Source organism: Hypanus sabinus, chromosome 5 (genome assembly GCF_030144855.1).
Source record: "Hypanus sabinus isolate sHypSab1 chromosome 5, sHypSab1.hap1, whole genome shotgun sequence".
In the NCBI taxonomy this organism is placed as follows: domain Eukaryota; kingdom Metazoa; phylum Chordata; class Chondrichthyes; order Myliobatiformes; family Dasyatidae; genus Hypanus; species Hypanus sabinus.
The window spans coordinates 6,974,012-6,992,690 of record NC_082710.1 but is presented as its reverse complement, the minus strand read 5'-3'; positions in this window follow the sequence as shown (position 1 = coordinate 6,992,690).

The following is an 18,679-nucleotide window of genomic DNA, read 5'->3' as shown; positions in this document are numbered from 1 at the left end:
TGATTTATCTTCCTTTCGATCTTGCAGTTTCTGAAAAATTTCTCTCTTGTTATGGTAACTTCACACACTTCATGCCCCCGGCACATCCACCATACTGCCAGTGTCTTCCACCATGCAATATACTTATTCAGTTTGTTCGCCATTTCATGTTCTCCCATTACTACCTCTCCAGCATTGTTTTCCATTGGTCCATTTTCCGCTCTCGCCTCTCTTTTACACTTTATGTATCTGTAGAAACTTTGGTTATCTTCTTTAAAATTATTGGCCAGCTTACTTTCGTATTCCATTTTACCTTCTTAATGACTTTTTTTAGTTGTCGTCTGTTGGTTTTTAAAAGCTTCCCAATCCTCTAACTTCCCGCTAATTTTTGTTCTATTATATGCCCTGTCTTTGGCTTTTATGTTGGCTTTGACTTCTCTTATTAGCCACGGTTGTATCATCATTCCTCTAGTATACCTCTTCCTCTTTGGGATGTATATATCCTGTGCCTTCTGAATTGCTTCCAGAAATTCCAGCCATTGCTGATGTGCTGTCAATCCCTACCAGTGTACTTTTCCGATCAATTCTGGCCAACTCCTCTCTCATGCCTCTGCAATTCCCTTTACTCCACTATAATACTGATAAATCTGACTTCTCCTTCTCAGATTTCAAGGTGAATCCGATCATGTTATGATCATTTTTTCCTATGGGTTCTTTTACCTTAAGCTCTCTCATCAATTGTGGTTCATTACACAACCCCCAATCCAGAATAGCTGATCCCCTAGTGGGCTCAACCCCCAGCTGCACTATAGCCTTATTTCAGATTTGAAATAATTTAAAATTAGTTGTCATTTAGTGGTTTGATAATTACGTCAGTGTAAATTGGGTGCGAATGTAGCATAGCGGTTAGCGCAATGCTATCACATCTTGGGGTGTTGGAGTTCAGATTTCAATCCAAGTGTCCTTTGCAATGCATTTGTATGTCCTCCCTTCAGGTGCTGTGATTTCCTCCCACAAACCAAAAACTTAACAGCTTTTAGTGAGTTGTTCATTGTAAATTGTCACGTGATTAGGTTTGGGTTACATCAAAGTTGTCAGGACTGGGAGGGCCTACTCCATGCTGTATCTCTAAATCAATAAATAATGAATACAAATTTAAAAGATTTAAAATTTAAGTTTTTAAATGCTAATACCCTATAAGTATGCATGTTACCTTACAGCTTTGGTTGCAAGATTATCGGCTGCATATAGTAGATGTAAGCTTTGACTGACATTCAGCAATGCAAGGAGCCTCAACGCTCTCTCGTCTCACTGATAAACTTACGTGATACCTGCCAGAACAATTGCTGATAGCAACTGCATTTATTTAAGATCATATTGAACACAGAATAAATAATTACAGAATAGTTTTCTATATGAAGTTTCTATCATAGGGGATAGCACGATAATGCAGAATTATCTTCAAAAAAATCTGTTTGTTATTTTAGAAATAAGAACACATTTTCCATTGGTATCAACAGTTTTCATGTTTTACACATATACTAGAGCACACAGTTTTATGGCACAGTACAGGCCCTTCAGCCCTCGAGGTTGTGCTGACCTTTCAGCTACTCTGAGATCAATCTAACTCTTCCCTCTCACGTAGCCTCCAATTGTGCTATCATCCTTGTACCTATCTAAGAGTTCCTTAAATGCCCCTGATATAACTGCAATCTACCATCATTCCTGGCAGGGTGCTCCATGCACCCACCACGCTCAGTGTAAAAAACCTCTCTCGAACATCCCATCCCCCATACTTTTCTCCAGTCACCATAAAGTGATGATTTTCTTGTATTAGCTGTTACCACACTGGGAAAAAGTCTCTGGCTATCCACCTAATCTATTCCAATTATCATCTTGTTAATTGAATGCAGATTTTAGGTAATCTGACTGAACATACTGTATTTATTTCAGATGAAAGCCTTTATATTGTTCTCTTCACATCTTTTTGGATGTCCCAGATGTGAACAAAAGCTGAAAACTCTCATACACACTCACTGGCTACTTTAGTGGGTACAGGAGGAACCGAATAACGTGGCTACCTGGTGCATGTTTGGGGTCTTCTGCTGCTGTAGCCCATCTATTTCAAAGCTCAACGTGTTGTGCATTCAGAAATGCTCGACTGCACACCACTGTTGTAACATATGGCCATTTCAGTTACTGTCACCTTCCTGTCAGCTTGAAACAGTCTGGGCATTCTCCTCTGACCTCTCTCATTTCCATTCATCGAACTGCCACTCACTGGATTTCTTTTGTTTTTCACACCATTCTCTGTAACCTCTAGAGAGTGTTGTGCGTGAAAATCCTAGGAGATCAGTAGTTTCTGAGATACTCAAACCACCCCATCTGGCACCAACATTTATTCCATGTTCAAAGTCACTTAGATCACATTTCTTCCCCATTCTGATGTTTGGACTGAACAACAACCATGTTTGCATGCGTTTATGCATAGAATTGCTGCCACGTGATTGGCAGATTAGATACTTGCCTTAACAGGCAGGTATACACGTATATCTAATAAAGTGGCCACTCAGTGTACACTGCTCATTCAGCTCGATGCCAAGGATTATTTAAGGTGAAACCTACTATCACCTTTCATTGGATAGGAAGGAGCCCATTTACAACAATCATTACTTGTGGGCAGAACTCTCAACTCAGCTTTGAGTACTATAAGACCATAAGGCTTAGGAGCAGTATGAGGCCACTCAGCCCATCAATCTACTTTGCCATTCCATTATAGCTGATTTATTATCCCTCTCAAACCCATTCTCCTGCCTTCTCCCTGTAAACTTTGACAACCCTGACTAGTCAAGAACCTATCAACCTCCACTTTATATATACCCAATAAATTAGTCTCAACAGCTGTCAGTAGCAATTAATTCCACAGATTCACCGCCCTCTGGATAAAGAAAATCCTCCTCATCTCTTTTCTAAATGATGTACATAGAACACATGACATGGAACAGTACAGCACAGGAACAGGCCTTTCAGCCCACAATGCTGTACTGAACCAGCTGGAAAATAAATTTTAAAAAAAACAAAAACTAATCCCTCCTACCTACACAATGTTCATACCCCTCCAACTCCCTCTGTACATCATAAGTCCCGACGCAGATTGGACCATCACTCTGTGCACCACAACAGCTGGGAAATCCCGCTGGCCATCCATTTTAATTCTACTTCCCATTTTCATTCCAAAATGTCATCCATGGCTTCCTCTACTGCCACGATGTGACCACTCTCAGCTTGCAGGAGCAACAACTCCCATTCTGTCTGGGTATTCTTCAACCGGATGGCACAAACTTCAATTTCTCTAATTTCCAGTTATTTCTCCCCCTCCCTCTTCTCTCATTTTCCATTCCCCATTCTGGCATAACTCTCTTCTTCCCCTTCACTTCTCTTCATCTACCCATCAGCTCCCTCCTTTCCTCCTGTTAGATTCCTTCCTCTTCAGCCATTTACTTCATTCACCTATTGTCTCCTAGCTTCTCACTTAAACCCCTTCCACCACCCACCCTCCTTTCCACTCACCTGGTTCTGCCTTCACCACCAGCTTGTACTCCTTACCCCCTATCTTTCTGGCTTCTTTCCTGTTCCCTTCAGCCCTGATCAAGGGTCTCAGACCTCTCCATAGATGCCGCCTAACCCGCTGAGTTCCTTCAACATTTTGTGTATGTTGCCATATGAAAATCATTCAGTAATTCTATTCAAAGCTATCTATGGAGGCATCTATTTTCTCATCCCTCAGTCTGATGAAGAGTCACAAACTTGAAACATTAGTTTTGTTTCTCCCTTTACCATCTAACCTGCTGAATAATTTCTGTAATTTATCTTCTTGTGTCCTATACTGGGCTAGGGTTTGAACTGGAAAATTATGCTCAATGAATTGCACATCCGTACTCATGTCATTCTACTGAACTGCAGCAGAGAGCATCCTAACAAGCTGCATGAATTCAGGGTACAGAAACTGCGCTGAAGCCAACAGGAAGGCTCTACATCAGGTAGTTAAAACTGGCCAATTCACCAATGGCACCAGCCTACCTGCTATCGGGGACAAATATACCAGAAAGATGCTGGGAAAGGGCCAGTAACATCTTGAAGGATCCCACCCACCCTGCTTATCAAGTCAAGTCAACTTTTATTGTCATTTTGACCATAACTGCTGGTGCAGTGCATAGTAAAAATGAGACAACGTTTTTCAGGACCATGGTGTTACATGATACAGTACAAAAAACTAGACTGAACCACATAATAAAAAAAACGCAGAGAAAACTACACTAGACTACAGACCTACACTGGACTGCATGAAGTGCACAAAAACAGTGCAGGCATTTACAATAAATAATAAACAGGACAGTAGGGCAAGGTGTCAGTCCAGGCTTCGGGTATTGAGGAGTCTGATGGCTTGGGGGAAGAAACTATTACATAGTCTGATTGTGAGAGCCCAAATGCTTCGGAGCCTTTTGGACTGTTTGTCCAGCTCCCATCAGGGAGGAGGCTACCTAGCATCCACACCAGGACCACCAGAGTCAAAAACAGTTACTTTCCACAAGCAGTGTGGCTGATCAACACCTCCACCCACTAACCCACCAATATTATTTCCTGTCAGTCACCTTATGTACAGTGTAGTGGCACTTTATGGACATACAATTAATCCATGTATATAATCTATCTTATGTATTTATATTTATTGTGGGTTTTTTCTTATTATTGTGTTCTTTATCTTATTGTTTTTGTTTTGTGCTGCATCAGATCCAAAGTAACAATTATTTTGTACTCCTTCACACTTGTGTTCTGGAAGTGACATTAAACAATCTTGAATTCACTTCTGCTGACACCCTTCACCATTGATAAGAAGTAGAACATACAGAAACCTAAAAGCAGGTACAATGACACCTTCTACCCACAGTGATAAGACTATTGAACACTTCTCCACTCAGAGAAGGTGAATGATGACCTCATGATCTACTTCATTATTGGTTGATTCTCAAGACAAGACCATGAGGAGTGATTGATTAGTCTGAGGCTGTAATTCAGAGCAATGAGAGGGACCTCATAGAAGGACATAAAATTTATGAGAGGTGTAGATAAGAGAGAAGCAGGAGTTACTTCCACTGGTGGGTGAGACTAGAGCATGGGGACACAGACTGAGGGGAATAGATTTAGGATGGAGATGAAGGAGCTGCTTTTCCCAGAGTAGTGAATCAGTGGAATTCTCTGCCCAGGGAAGCAGTAGAGGCTACCTCATCACAGTGAAATAGATGTTGGCATTGCAGAGGATTATGGGTTATGGGGAAATGGCAGGTCGGTGGAGATGAATCTACGGCTAGATCAGCCATGATCGTATGCAATGGTGGAGCGGGCTCAACAGGGCAGGTGGCCGACTCCGGCTCTTATTATGACCTCGCAGCTTATTGTTCTTATTGTGCTGTGCTTTCCAAAGCAGTTGTGCTTAATTCTACATTGCGTTATTCGAGTTCAAGTTCAAGTGTGTCATCATCTGACTGTGCATGTACACAACCAGATGAAACAACGTTCCTCCCGACCATGGTGCTCCCACAAAACATCTATCACACACAGCACATAAAACAAAATATTACCATAAATAATCTAATATAATATAATTCAAAATGCCTGTAGTGGACAGCACAGGTATGCAGTAAAGAGCTGGCTGTCCTGGCCAAGAGAGCTCGGTGGAGTCAGGGTATTCGTTAGTCTCACAGCCTGATATCAGCCAGAAGCTGATATCCTGATGTTCCTGTACCTCCATCCTGATGTAGTGGGTCAAAGAGATTCGGGCATGGGCAGTGGAGCTCACCCACAGTGCTTTGGGCCGTTCGTATGTAGTTTTAATTTGTTTACCTCAATGAACTGTATAGCAAACTGGTCTGTATGAGCAGTATGCAAGACAAACTTCTCTAAAGTACTATTATTTCTTACAGATTCCATCCACTGTTCAGGATCAAGGCTATTGAAATGTTAGTCAATAAAAAGTCAGTCTTCCTGATCTTGTATCTGTGTATTGTAGTGTGTTATAGGAATTCAAAATCATACTAATGGTATTGTAGACACACCAGTACATTGAAGAGAGTGTTTTTATTTAATGGCTGAATGCTCTGATCTCTGACCTGAACATAACAGATAATAAATATGATGACGATTGAGTCAACAATCAAAGGTCAACTATTGTTTCTTCATATACATTTACATGGATTAGGGATTTGCTGTGGTGTGTGGCACAACATTGAACAAAAGACAACAATATTCAACAATTATAAATAACAAATAATTATATAAAAATAAAGATAGAGTTTAAAGTACAGATATGGAATAAGATGTTCATAAATACATAAATACCAGCATGTATTTACAGTAAACTGTGCTATAAAAAGTTACACACACAAAATGCTGGAGGAACTCAGCAGATTGGGCAGAATCTACGGAAATGAATAAACATGCGACATTTCTGACTGAGATCCTTCATCGGGACTGAAAAGGAAGGGAGAAGATGCCAGAATAAAAAGATGGGAGGAGGGGAAGGAGGATAGCTAGAAGATGATAGGTAAAAACAGGTGGGTTGGAAAGATAAAGAACAGGAGAGAAAGGAACCTGATAAGAGTGGCAAGTGGACCATTAAAGAAAGGGAAGGAGGTGTGAAACCAAGAGGTGGTGATAGGCAGGTGAGAGGTAAGAGGCAGAGAGGGGAATAGAAGGTGGGGTGGGGGGAGGAATGTTACTGCTTTAGATTTCTAACATCTGCAGACTTTCTCTTGTTCATATTTTTAAAAGTGGTTTAAAGTATTAATGGTGCAATGTAGTGACAGGGGTAATAGATAGAGGTGGGTGGGAGGACAGTAACTAAGAGACTTCGGATGCTGAAATCTAAAACAAAGCAAGACAAGAAGGTCCCACCCAAAATGTTGATGTATGCTTTTTGCCTCCATAGATGCCGTTTGACCTGCTGTGTTCTTCCAGTGTTGTGTCAATGTTCTAGATGCTGAGGAATCTTACTGTGTCAGGAAAGCTCACCAGTGCCTCTGTTTTCTGAGGAGGCTGCAGAGACCTGGAGTATGCAGACCAACACTCACAGCCTACAAGTGAGCAGTAGAGAACAGTTACTACCCCAAGTAGTAAGGCCAGTCAACGCCTCCACCCACTAACTGCATCACTACGTCATTGTTTCCTGTCAGTCACCTGATGTACAGCCCTGGGTCACTTCATGGACATGCACTCCATCGGTGTAGTTAAGCTATCTTATGTATTCATATTTATTGTGTCTTTATTATTATTGTGTTCTTTATCTTTTGTGTGTTTTTTTGTTCTGCATCGGATCTGGAGTAACAATTATTTCACTTTCCTTTGGTTGTCTGTCGTGTATGGCAGTGACAGGAAATGTGTGCAGAGACATCTTTAAGTTGAACAGCTGTTGCACTGGGGCAGTTCCACTCTCTATAGATGCACCATGGAGAGCATTCTGACAGGCTGCATCACTGTCTGGTATGGGGAGGGGGTGGGCTACTGCACAGGACCAAAAGAAGCTGCGGAGGGTTGTAAATCCAGTCAGCTCCATCTTGGGCACTAGCTGACAATGTACCCAGGACATCTTCAGGGAGTGGTGTCTCAGAACGGCAGCACCCATTAGTAAAGACTCCAGCACCCAGGGCATGACCTTTTCTCACTGTTACCATCAGGGAGGAGGTACAGAAGCCTGAAGGCACACACTCAGCGATTCAGGAACAGCTTCTTCCCCTCTGCCATCCGATTTCTAAATGGGCATTGAACCCTTGGACACAACCTCACTTTTTTTAGTATACTATATTTCTGTTTTTCACACAATTTTTAATCTATTCAATATACATATACTGTAATTTTTTCTTCTATATTACGTATTGCATTCAACTACTGCTGCCTAGTTAACAAATTTCACATCACATGCCTGTGATAATAAACCTGATTCTGATTCTGGTCCTTGACTTCAGATGTCCCGGTCCAGTGGTACAAACAAGCGTCACAACTGGGGTTGCGGTAGATGACCACGATGTCTTCTGTTGCTATCACGCCCTTTGCTCTCCATCGAGTATTGCAGAACTGCCTTCCTGTCATTGGATCTCACTGTAGATTTAGTCCACAGAGTCCGTCTGAGCTGGCTTTGCATGTATGAGGCTGCCAGCTACCCTCACCTGGTTTAGCCCACCTATCAAAGTAGTGTACCGGGGTGTGGTGAGTGTCGCAAGCAAGCAACTACTTGGAGACATGGTGAGAGCTGAACGTCCAGTGCGGACCAAAGATGAGTGAGCTGCTCTGGAATGGACACGACAAGCCCCCTCACCAGAGGTGCTTCCCCTTCCAGAATACTCCGTACACTTGTATATAAGAAATGACATTAAACAATCATGAATCTGGATATGCTGACTCTACTGCCGGCTGAAAGCTTGAGAGAACTTTGAAAGCGTCAGAATCTTTTTCCAGAACCATCAGCAATCCTCAGTAATCTGCTCTCTGTGATGTTGCAAAAGTGCCTTGGATTAGGCAACACAGAGGGCAAAATCTGAAGTCTCCCAGCTCTTTTCCAAATGAAGTATTAATACTGTGTGTTAGTTACGTTCGTTAACAGCCCCTCCAATATTAATCACAATGATTTATGGTTCTTCATCTCATCTGATTTTTCCCTCTTGATCAAGCTGGTACTTGGCAAACCTCCAGTATAATTCCCATATCTGAGAATATTTGAAAGGCTATGGTCAGATCATCTGCTGCTCGCTTTCTGACTTCTCCATGTCAAAGGGTAACTTGAGGAAATTGATGTGAGTGAGGCACGCACGTGCCACACATCCCTGCTGCAAGAAAGAAGGTAATGGCCAGACAGTTTATTCACATTATTACCTACACGGAATATGAGTGACAGTGAATGCAAAAAATCTTTATTTCCAAAATACTTCCCACTCCACCTCCATAGTTACCAAGCCTTAATGAGCACTTCACGGTTTCATTATAGATTTACAACAGTCGGCATATTAAGTTTTTCCCACACTAATGGCTGGCAATCTGTATAACACAATATGCATTAATTTCAGCTGTCAGACCAACTTTGCTTCATGCTGTGACAGTAATAGTACATTTAGATATCAAAGCAGCTTGTCGTAAGTGGACCCGTCGTCCATATTTGTCAATTAGCTCTTTCTTCGTGCTTATGACTTACCTTTGCATTGTCACGTGAGCTGCTGGATTTCTTCTGGATCTGTCTGCCGTTCGTGGTCAGGACACTGCAAACACCATCGCTCGGACTTCAGCAGTGCTGCCAGCTGGGACTCAGAAAGTGCCGTTATCACAGTCAGAATCAGGTTTAATATCACTGGCGTATGTTGTGAAATTTGTTGTTTTGCAGCAGCAGTACATTGCAATACGAAGTAATAAAAACTATAAATTACAATAAGTATATGATGATTTATAAATTCATATTTTCTGGCCTTAGATGAAAATGATAGGTAAGAATGTAAAAAATTTCTCATTACTCATAGCCCATTGAATGAGAGCAGACTGCATGCCACATCAGGGGAACCTGTACACTCATGTGCATTCGAGCACCGGGGTCTGGAGTTGAGGTTTTGCTTCATGGAGTTGGTCTACAATCATATAGATTCATGAAAATACAGATGCATCTCACCACACACACACACACACACACACACACACATTACATTATTTCAGTTCTATAATTTGCATACATACACTTGCATTCAGTGACATTAGGTACACCTGTACACCTGCTCATTAATGCAAATAGCTAATCAACCAATCATGTTGCAGCAACTCAATGCATAAAATTATGCCGACACGGTCAAGAGATTCAGTTGTTGTTCAAACCAAACAGCAGAATGGGGAAGAAATGTGACCTTAGTCACTTTGACTATGGAATGATTGTTGATGCCAGAAGGGGTGGATTGAGTATCTCAGGAACTGCTGATCTCCTGCGATTTTCATGTAGAACAGTCTCAAGAGGTTACAGAAAAACAATAAGCATCCAGTGAGCAGCAGTTCTGTGGGTGAAAATGCCTCGTTAATGAGAGAGGTCTGAGGAGAATGGCCAGACTGGTTCAAGCTGACAGGAAGACAACATTACCTCAAATAGCCAAGTGTTACAACAGTGGTATGCAGAAGAGCATCTCTGAACATACAATGTGTTAAACCTTGAAGTGGATGGGCCACAGCAGCTGAAAACTATGAACATACACTCAGTGGCCACGTTATTGGGTGCAGGAGGTATTTATTAAAGTGGCCACTGACTGTGAGCTGAGGAAGGATACTGGCTACTCCAGGAAAGCAGTAAAAATAAGGTAATAATTGGCAATAAGGGTAAAAGCAAAAAACATTACAGGAACATCGTGAATGACTTTTGTATGTTAATTTTTGGAACATTTTTGGGCATCCAGGTTTAACGGAAGATCACTTATCAAGTGTGGAAATAAAGATTGTTTTACCTCCATGAAAATCTGTCCTATATTGTATCTGTCTTTCACAGAGGAAAGCCTTGGCCACATTACCTTTTTTACATGTTTATAGAATATGAGTCTCACTGTAGTCGAATGCTCTTCATTTGAGAATATGTTTCAACGGCCAGTTTCTGCGTTACCAGGAAGATTTCCCTGGTGTAGTATATGTATCAAATTGTAAATCTATTTATAAAGTGAAAATTCACTACTTTGTTGAACACAGTATACTCTTCCCCTGAAGTATGGCAGTGCATTTCAAGATGCCATGTTTAACTTACAGAAGGTTTAACTGTAATATAATTAGCAATCTCTTTGAGCCACTACCGTCAGGAAGGAGGTACAGAAATGTCAGGACTAAGTCTGCCAGATGGGGTTACAGCTTCTTCCCTCAGGCTACGAGACTAATGAATACCCTGCCATCACTGAGATCCAGTCACTACGACAGCAAAGTGTTCACTGTGCTGTTTACTGTTCGGATGGTGGGGTGGAGATACGTCTCTACCAAAGGAGGTGTAAAGTGCTCCCTCCCTCCATTAGCCTGCAGGTTGTCCTTGGGCAAAGTGTAGCACCTGCTTAGCCCCCTCCCCAAAATCAGGGCCCAATGAATCTATGGGGGCAGGTAGTGGATGTCTTATGAGCACCTGGTGCAAATCACAAGACCTGCTTATGCAACCACTGATGGCAGGCAGATCATCTCTAATGAGTATTGATAATGGCTGGGCTCACCCATCTTGTAAAGGCACTGCCCAGAAGAAGGCAATGGCAAACCATTTCTGTAGAAAAACTTACTAAGAACAATCATGGTCATGTGACTATGATCACCCATGTCATATGACATGGCACATAGCTTGTTCACTTAGATGTGCTGAGCTTTACTACACATGCATTATCAAAGTGTGTATATGTCATCTTGAGATTAATTTTCTTGCAGGTATACATCAGGAAGAAGGTATAAGAACGTCCGGACTTCAACACCAGGTTACTACACCGCAACCAGCAGGCTTTTGAGCCAAAGGGGATAACTTCACTCAGCTTCACTTGCCCCATCATTGAAATGCTCCCACAACCAAAGATCTCACTTTCAATGACTCTTTATCATATTGTCTCATGTTCTCGTTATTTATTGTTATTTATTTATATTTGCATTTGTACAGTTTGGTGTCTTCTGCACTTTGGTTAATCTTTCATTGATCCTGTTTTAGTTACTATTCTATAGATGTCATGACAGTTAACAAATAGTTGACGATAGTTAACAAATTTCATGACACATGTCGGTGATAATAAACTGATTCTGATTCTGATTTTCTGAATATACCCACAAGACAATGAAGCTCAGGGCAGTATATGGTGACAGATATGTACTTTGATAATAAAATTTACCTTATTTTAATTTTTAACTTAAATGCAAAAAAAATCAATGAGAAGGGACGCATAAACGAAGAGTGACAAACAACGGATAGACGAAAGAAGACACATTGTGTATTTATAAAAAGTCAATACATGTTACTGAGGATGTGAGATGTGGAGTCTTTAGGATGTGGTTAACAGTTCAGTCTTCAGGTGAGTGAAGTTATCTCCATCTTGTGCATTTTATAATGAAAGCAATGAACAGATGAATTTATGGTTAGATGAGATTGTTATTTTAGAGATGCAGCATGGTCCACAGGCCTTTCAGGCCCAACAAGCCCACACTGCTCAATTACACATACATCATCAATTAATCCAACAACCCATTCATCCTTTGAAACCAGAGTGCCCTGAGGAAACCCACATGATCACGGGGGAATGGATAAATTCCTTACAGACATCACAGTGTCACGATTTTAGTTCTGGGAGATTGGGCACAGAACGTAGAACATTACAGAATCAGAAATTCAGAATCAGGTTTAATATCACCGGCATACATCATGAAATTTATTAACTTAGCAGTAGCAGTACAATGCAATACATGATAATATAGAAAAAGATAAGTAAATCAATTACAGTAAGTATTTATATGTATATTAAATAGTTGAATTAAAAATAGTACAAAAGCAGAAATAACAAAAAAAGTGAAGTAGTGTTCATGGGTTCACTGTTTATTTAGGAATTGAATGGCAGAGGGGAAGAAGCTGTTCCTGAATCGTAGACAATACAGACCCTTCAGCATACAATTTTCTGAAGATGATCAAATTTCCTGCAAAATCAGATATCTCTTTGCTTTCTGGGTGCATGGGAAGCTGTCTAAAGATTCAATTTATCCAGTTTAGTTAACGTGGATTGTATGAGATATTAATGTATTGGAGAGTATTATAAAATTAGGTTCAGGAATCAGGCAACAGTTTCATTGAACAGTTCAGCTTAGTACAAGCCCTTGATGTTGTGCCAAACCTTCAACCTGTTCTAAGATCAATCTAACAATTCCCTCCCCATAGACCTTCATGTTTCTTCCATTCATTGCTTATTTAAGAGTCTCTTAATCACTGTTCCCTCTAAACTGTTCAGGTGCTCCTGAACACATGGTCTTTCTTGCCCTGCAGATGGGATTTTCTTTTACAGTATAAAACATTTTATTAAAGTTCACGCACTTTTCGGGCCGTGTAAAAATTTCCTGCTCAAACAACAGTTGGTCTGCGCAGCTGTAAAAAATAAAATTAGAAGGGACTTTGCTCTTAATTGTCCCTAATGTATCTGCCTCTACCACAGCCCTGAAAGGGCATTACACACACCCACCACTCTCTGTGTAAAAAACTTATTTCTGACATCGTCCCCTATACTTTCCTCCAATCACCTGTAAATTACGCCCAACCCCCCCCCCCACCCCATATTAACCGTCAAAGCTATCTATCTCCCTAGAGAGTAGAAGAATGAGGGGAGATTTGATAGAGGTATACAAAATTGTAAGGGGTATCAATAGGGTAAATGCCAGCAAGCTTTTTCCACTGAGGTTGGGTGAAATGAAAACTAGAGATCATGGGTTAAGGGTGGAAGGTGAAATGTTTGGGGGGAAAACATGAGAGTAATGTGAGTGTGGAACAAGCTGCCAACAGAAGTGATGTATGTGGGTTCAATTTCAATGTTTAAGAGAAGTTTGGATAGGTAAGTAGATAGCAGGGGTACGGAGGGTTATGGTTTGGAAGCAGGTCGATGGGACTAGGCAGATTAATAGATGGGCTGAAGGGCCTGTTTCAGTACTGTAGTGTTTAATGACTCTAATAGTGAGCAATTGTTCTGCTTTGCTATTCCTGGAGAGTATCTGTCAGCCAGAGTCTTTAAAAATTCATTACACATTCAGCAGAACGATCTTGGCAGAACTCTGCTACTTCGTTGTCCCTTTTCTTTACTCCTTTGTTTCTTGATTCTACTCAACCAATTTTACCCTCAGCCGCTGCCAGTGACTCTCAGCTGCTTTATACAAATTACAGATTGAGCCGATCGACATGAAGTGTTGTCGCAGAAAAGCAGCATCCATCATTAATGACCATCCCAGCCATGCTCTCTTCTAGCTGCTGTCATCAGGAAGAAAGTACAAGAGCCTCAGGACTCACACCACCGGGTTCAGGAACAGTTATTACTCTTCAATCAGGGGGTGGATAACTTCACTCAAATTCTTTTGCCCCATCACTGAACTGCTCCGACAACCTATAGATTAACTTTCAAGGATTCTTCATCTCATGATCTTGATATTTATTGTTTATTTGTTTATTAATTTTTCACTTTTATATTTGCATAGTGTGTTGTCTTTTACACATTGCTTCTTTGTCCATCCTGTTGGATGCGGTCTTTTTTTGAATTGTTTAGAACATAAAGGCCTAGTCCTTGCTACGACTAAATCCACGCAGCTCTCCCGCCACCCGCCAATAAATCAATGAATCGGACTTTCAGTTTTCCACATTAACTATGTCCAACACGGTCTTGCAATCTCAAGAAAAGTGACAAAGATAATCACTGGTTGTTGGACTGCACACATTCCTTTGCGCACCAACGCCTCTCTAACACAGGCAACCACTCGGACAACACCAAGTCCAACTCCTTCAGTTTCTCTACAAATGAGCGACCTGCTGATGGAGTAGGCCTGCTGTACTTCAAGTTGTTAACGTCCAGCAGAGCCCTGCAGTCCTAAACAGATACGATTACAGTAAGAGCTTTGGTTGATCCACTGCAGTCGAACGTGTGCCATCTTACCACAGGTATCATAAGTAAATATTAAGGCAGCCTAACTTTTATGCAAGCGTGTATTTTTTTATTGCATAACTACTTCGACACATGTAACTGTTTATTATGTTTCCTAGTAGTCACAGTATGTATATGCAATTGTTCAGTGTGCTCCCCTAGCGTTTACAATTCTGTATGATTCTGGAAAGTTCTCTGCTATCACATTATCTGAATCGGGGCTATCTGATTGTTTAACTCTTATCTACAAATTTGAATAGGATGTTTTATAGCTATGGTACAAAAAGAGCTGAACATAATGCCCTGCCATCTTTATTCTATCACTTCCTTCCCCCTTTGTTCTTAAATTCCAGCTACTGTCTGTTTCCAATTCACTTCGTTCTATTAGCACTTGATAAAATCATGGAGAAGCAACATTTCCCATGCCACTTTTTTAACTTCTAAAAAATCCCGATCAAAACATTGGATTCCAACAGCACTATCTGTGTGGAGTTTGCCATGTCCTCCTTCTGAAAATATGGGTCTCCCCCAACAACCCAAGGGGGGTTAGTAAGTTACTTGACCTACGTAACTTGTTGCTGGTACATATGTGAGAAATAAATTCTGGAAAGAGTTAATGATAGTGTGGGGAAGATACAATGTGACGAGTGTAACACACACAAAATGCTGGAGGAACTCAGCAACTGTAGAAAAAAGTACAGTCGATGTTTCGGGCTGTCACTGTCCTGCCGAAGGGTTTCGGCCCAAAACGTTGACTGTACATTTTCCTATTGCTGCTGCCTAGCCTGCTGAGTTCCTCCAGCATTTTGTGTGTGCTGCTTGGATTTCTAGCATCCACAGATTTTCTCTTGTACATGATGAGTGTATATTAGTATGGTCTTGATGGGCTGAATGGCCTATTTCCACACACTTTAATTATTTATTTGTTTGTTTGTTTAGCGATACAGTGCACAGCACTGACCTTCAGCTCTCTGCTCCGCAGTTTACTTCTCTCTGTACTGGACAGAGACTGGAGCCTGGAACTGATGCCTTTTTGCCTGGCTGTGGGCTCACTTCTGACAACTTCAGTTCCAAATGCTATTTTCTTACTTCTGTTGTTTCCACAATTTTTAATGCACAGTGGGTGTTGGACAATCCCTGTTTGATATATTTGATCCACCTGAATCTAACGCTTGTGAAAATCAGGCGTGAGGTATCATCTCACTGAGCTCCATTGTAACCAGGTACAAGTGAGGTTCATCATGGGATGAAATCTCTCTTGTTATTCTCTGTGATACTGACCATCTGATTGTGTGGAGAAAGGCCTCACTTCTCTAAGTGAAACAGCAAATATCCAAATTAAATGCTAATAACCCCTCCCATCTGTCCAACAATCTCTTTGATCCCTTACCATCGGGCAGGAGGTGCCATAGCATTTGAACAAGAACTGTTAAGATGAGAAACAGTTTCTTGCCCCAAGCCATAAGACTACTGACTCCCTGCCATCGCTCAGGTCTCATCACATATGAAATGCCTGTAGCGTTATGCCGTTTAATTTTCAATTTCTTATTTGTTAATTTATTTGTGGTAATATTACTTTATGTGTTATGTGTGTGTAAGCTATACTTTCTGTATTGTGTTATGCACCTTGGCCCAGAGGAACATTGTTAACCTACTATGTATACAATTGAGTGACAATAAACTGAACTTGAACTTAAAGTAATTGTTAATTTAAAACTAATCAGTGAAAAATAGAACAATGTTGCTATAGTTCTGTGCCAACACCCATGTGGTGGAATGCTGGTGGAGTTCAACAGTACAGGCAGCATCTATGGAGGGGAATAAACAGACAAAGTTTGGGGCCGAGACCCTTCATCAGGACTGGAAAGGAAGGGGGAAGAAGTCAAACAGAGAAATGAAGGAGGGAAACTGGCAGCCGAAGGGGAAGATGCATGGATGGGTGTGCAGCCAGAAACTGGAAGGTGACAGGTAGAAAGGACTGAAGAAGAAGGAAGCTGATCGGAGAGGAGAGTGGACCTGAAGAGAAAGAGAAAGAGGAGGGGAACCAGAGGGAGGTGATGAACAGCTGAGGAGAAGAGATTGGGGAATGGAAAGGGAAGGAGAGAGAGGGGAGAAATTATTATTAGTTGGAGAAATCAAAGTTCATGCCATTGGGTTGGAGGAGATAACCAGACAGAATACGATACGTTGCTCCACTACCAAGAACTAGAGATGGATTGCCCAAACACACTCCTCCAAACAAGCAAACTGGAGAGATTAAATCAACAATGCAGATTGGTGAACTTTCTAACTGGACATCACTTGTAGAGCTCAGACTGACCAAATGAAACATCCACCCTGTAAAAAATTAACAAATTCTCCCACTCTATTAATGTCCAACTCCTAATGTGACTAGGTATTTATAGAACAGGCCCTTCAGCCCATAATGTTGTGCTTAACCAATTAAATCAGTAACCAAATGCAACTAAACTACTCCCTTTGGCTACACAATGTCCATCCATGTCTTGCCATTTTCCTCACATTCATGTGCCTATCTAAACATCTTAAAACTCCCTAATATATCTGCCTCCACCATCACCCCAGGCAGCACATTCCAGGTACCCCCCACTCTCTGTGTAAAAACCTTGACCCTCACATCTCCTTTGAACTTACACTCTCTCTCCTTAAATGCATGGCCTCTGGTATTAGACATTTCAATGCTGGGAAACAGATACTGTCTCTCTATCTAAGTACATCTACATTTATTAATAGCCATCACAAATTATGTTGTATTCCCAATCATGTTGTATTTATCAATCACATTAATGATAGCCACAAGGAGAAATCTACTCCTCCACCGATATTCTCTCCAGATCAACTTCTGAAATCTACTATTAGACTCTGAAGATACGCAAGATGAGAGTTTGAATGGATTTCTAATTTTATTAAAACAGTTGGTGACCCTCTAAGAAGGGAGGTAAACAGTAGCAATTTAACTGTACATAATACATACTAATAATAGAATTTCCATAACCAACTGCAAATTATATTTGATAAATTTGGACTAATTACAATCATTAATCATTCAGTGTGAAAACTATCACGCACCTGGCAAGAGCTACAGCAGCAGCTGGTATCTCCACCAGAAGCCATTGTTGACACAAAAGAGTGAACCCAAAGCTGAACAAAACCCTTTGGCAAATGAACAATCCGTGATGAAAAAAAAAGCACATCAGATACCCAGACTGGTTCTTGGACAGCAAACTGACTCCAGAGTTGAGTAATAAACTATTCATATATTATTCACACTGTTTAATTTGAACCACAATTTGTACTTATGGAGTATTTTATTTAGCTATTTATTTAGAGAGATGGTGCAGAACAGGCCCTTCCAGCCCAAAGAGCTGCTCAGCCCAGCAAGCCACCTATTCGCTGTCCTTGGGACGGTGTGGCAGTGTAGTGGTTGGCACAATGTTTTACCATACCAGCAAGCTGGGTTCAACTCGCACTGCCATCTATACTGAGTTTATGTGATCTCCCCGTGAACGTGTGGGTTTTCTTTCGGGTGCTCCAGTTTCCTCCCACAGCCCAAAGGCATACTGGTTGGTGGGTTAATTGACCATTGTAAATTGTTGCATGATTAGGCTAGGGTTAAATTGAGGGGTTTCTGGGCTGCATGCTTTAAAGGGCCAGAAGGGCCTACTCTGCGATGTATCTCAATAAATAATATTTCACTCTAGGTTCATCACTGCTGGCGGGCCTCATACTCTGGTGACAGAGGGATGTGCCTGAGCTAGCATGCAAGGTCAGCTGTGACAAGGCACGGGTAATGTCATGGACACCCACTACAACCCCAGTTTGTAATCTTGTTCACACTACCGGACCCAGACTTCTGACATTGAGGAAGTGGACCTGTCCCTGTGCAATGGCTTCTCCACTTGAAAACCTGTCCCACCCAGGGTTCCTGTCATCGTCAGACATGATGGACCACAATCATGGGACAAGCCAAAATGACCAATTAACCTACTACCAGTATGTCT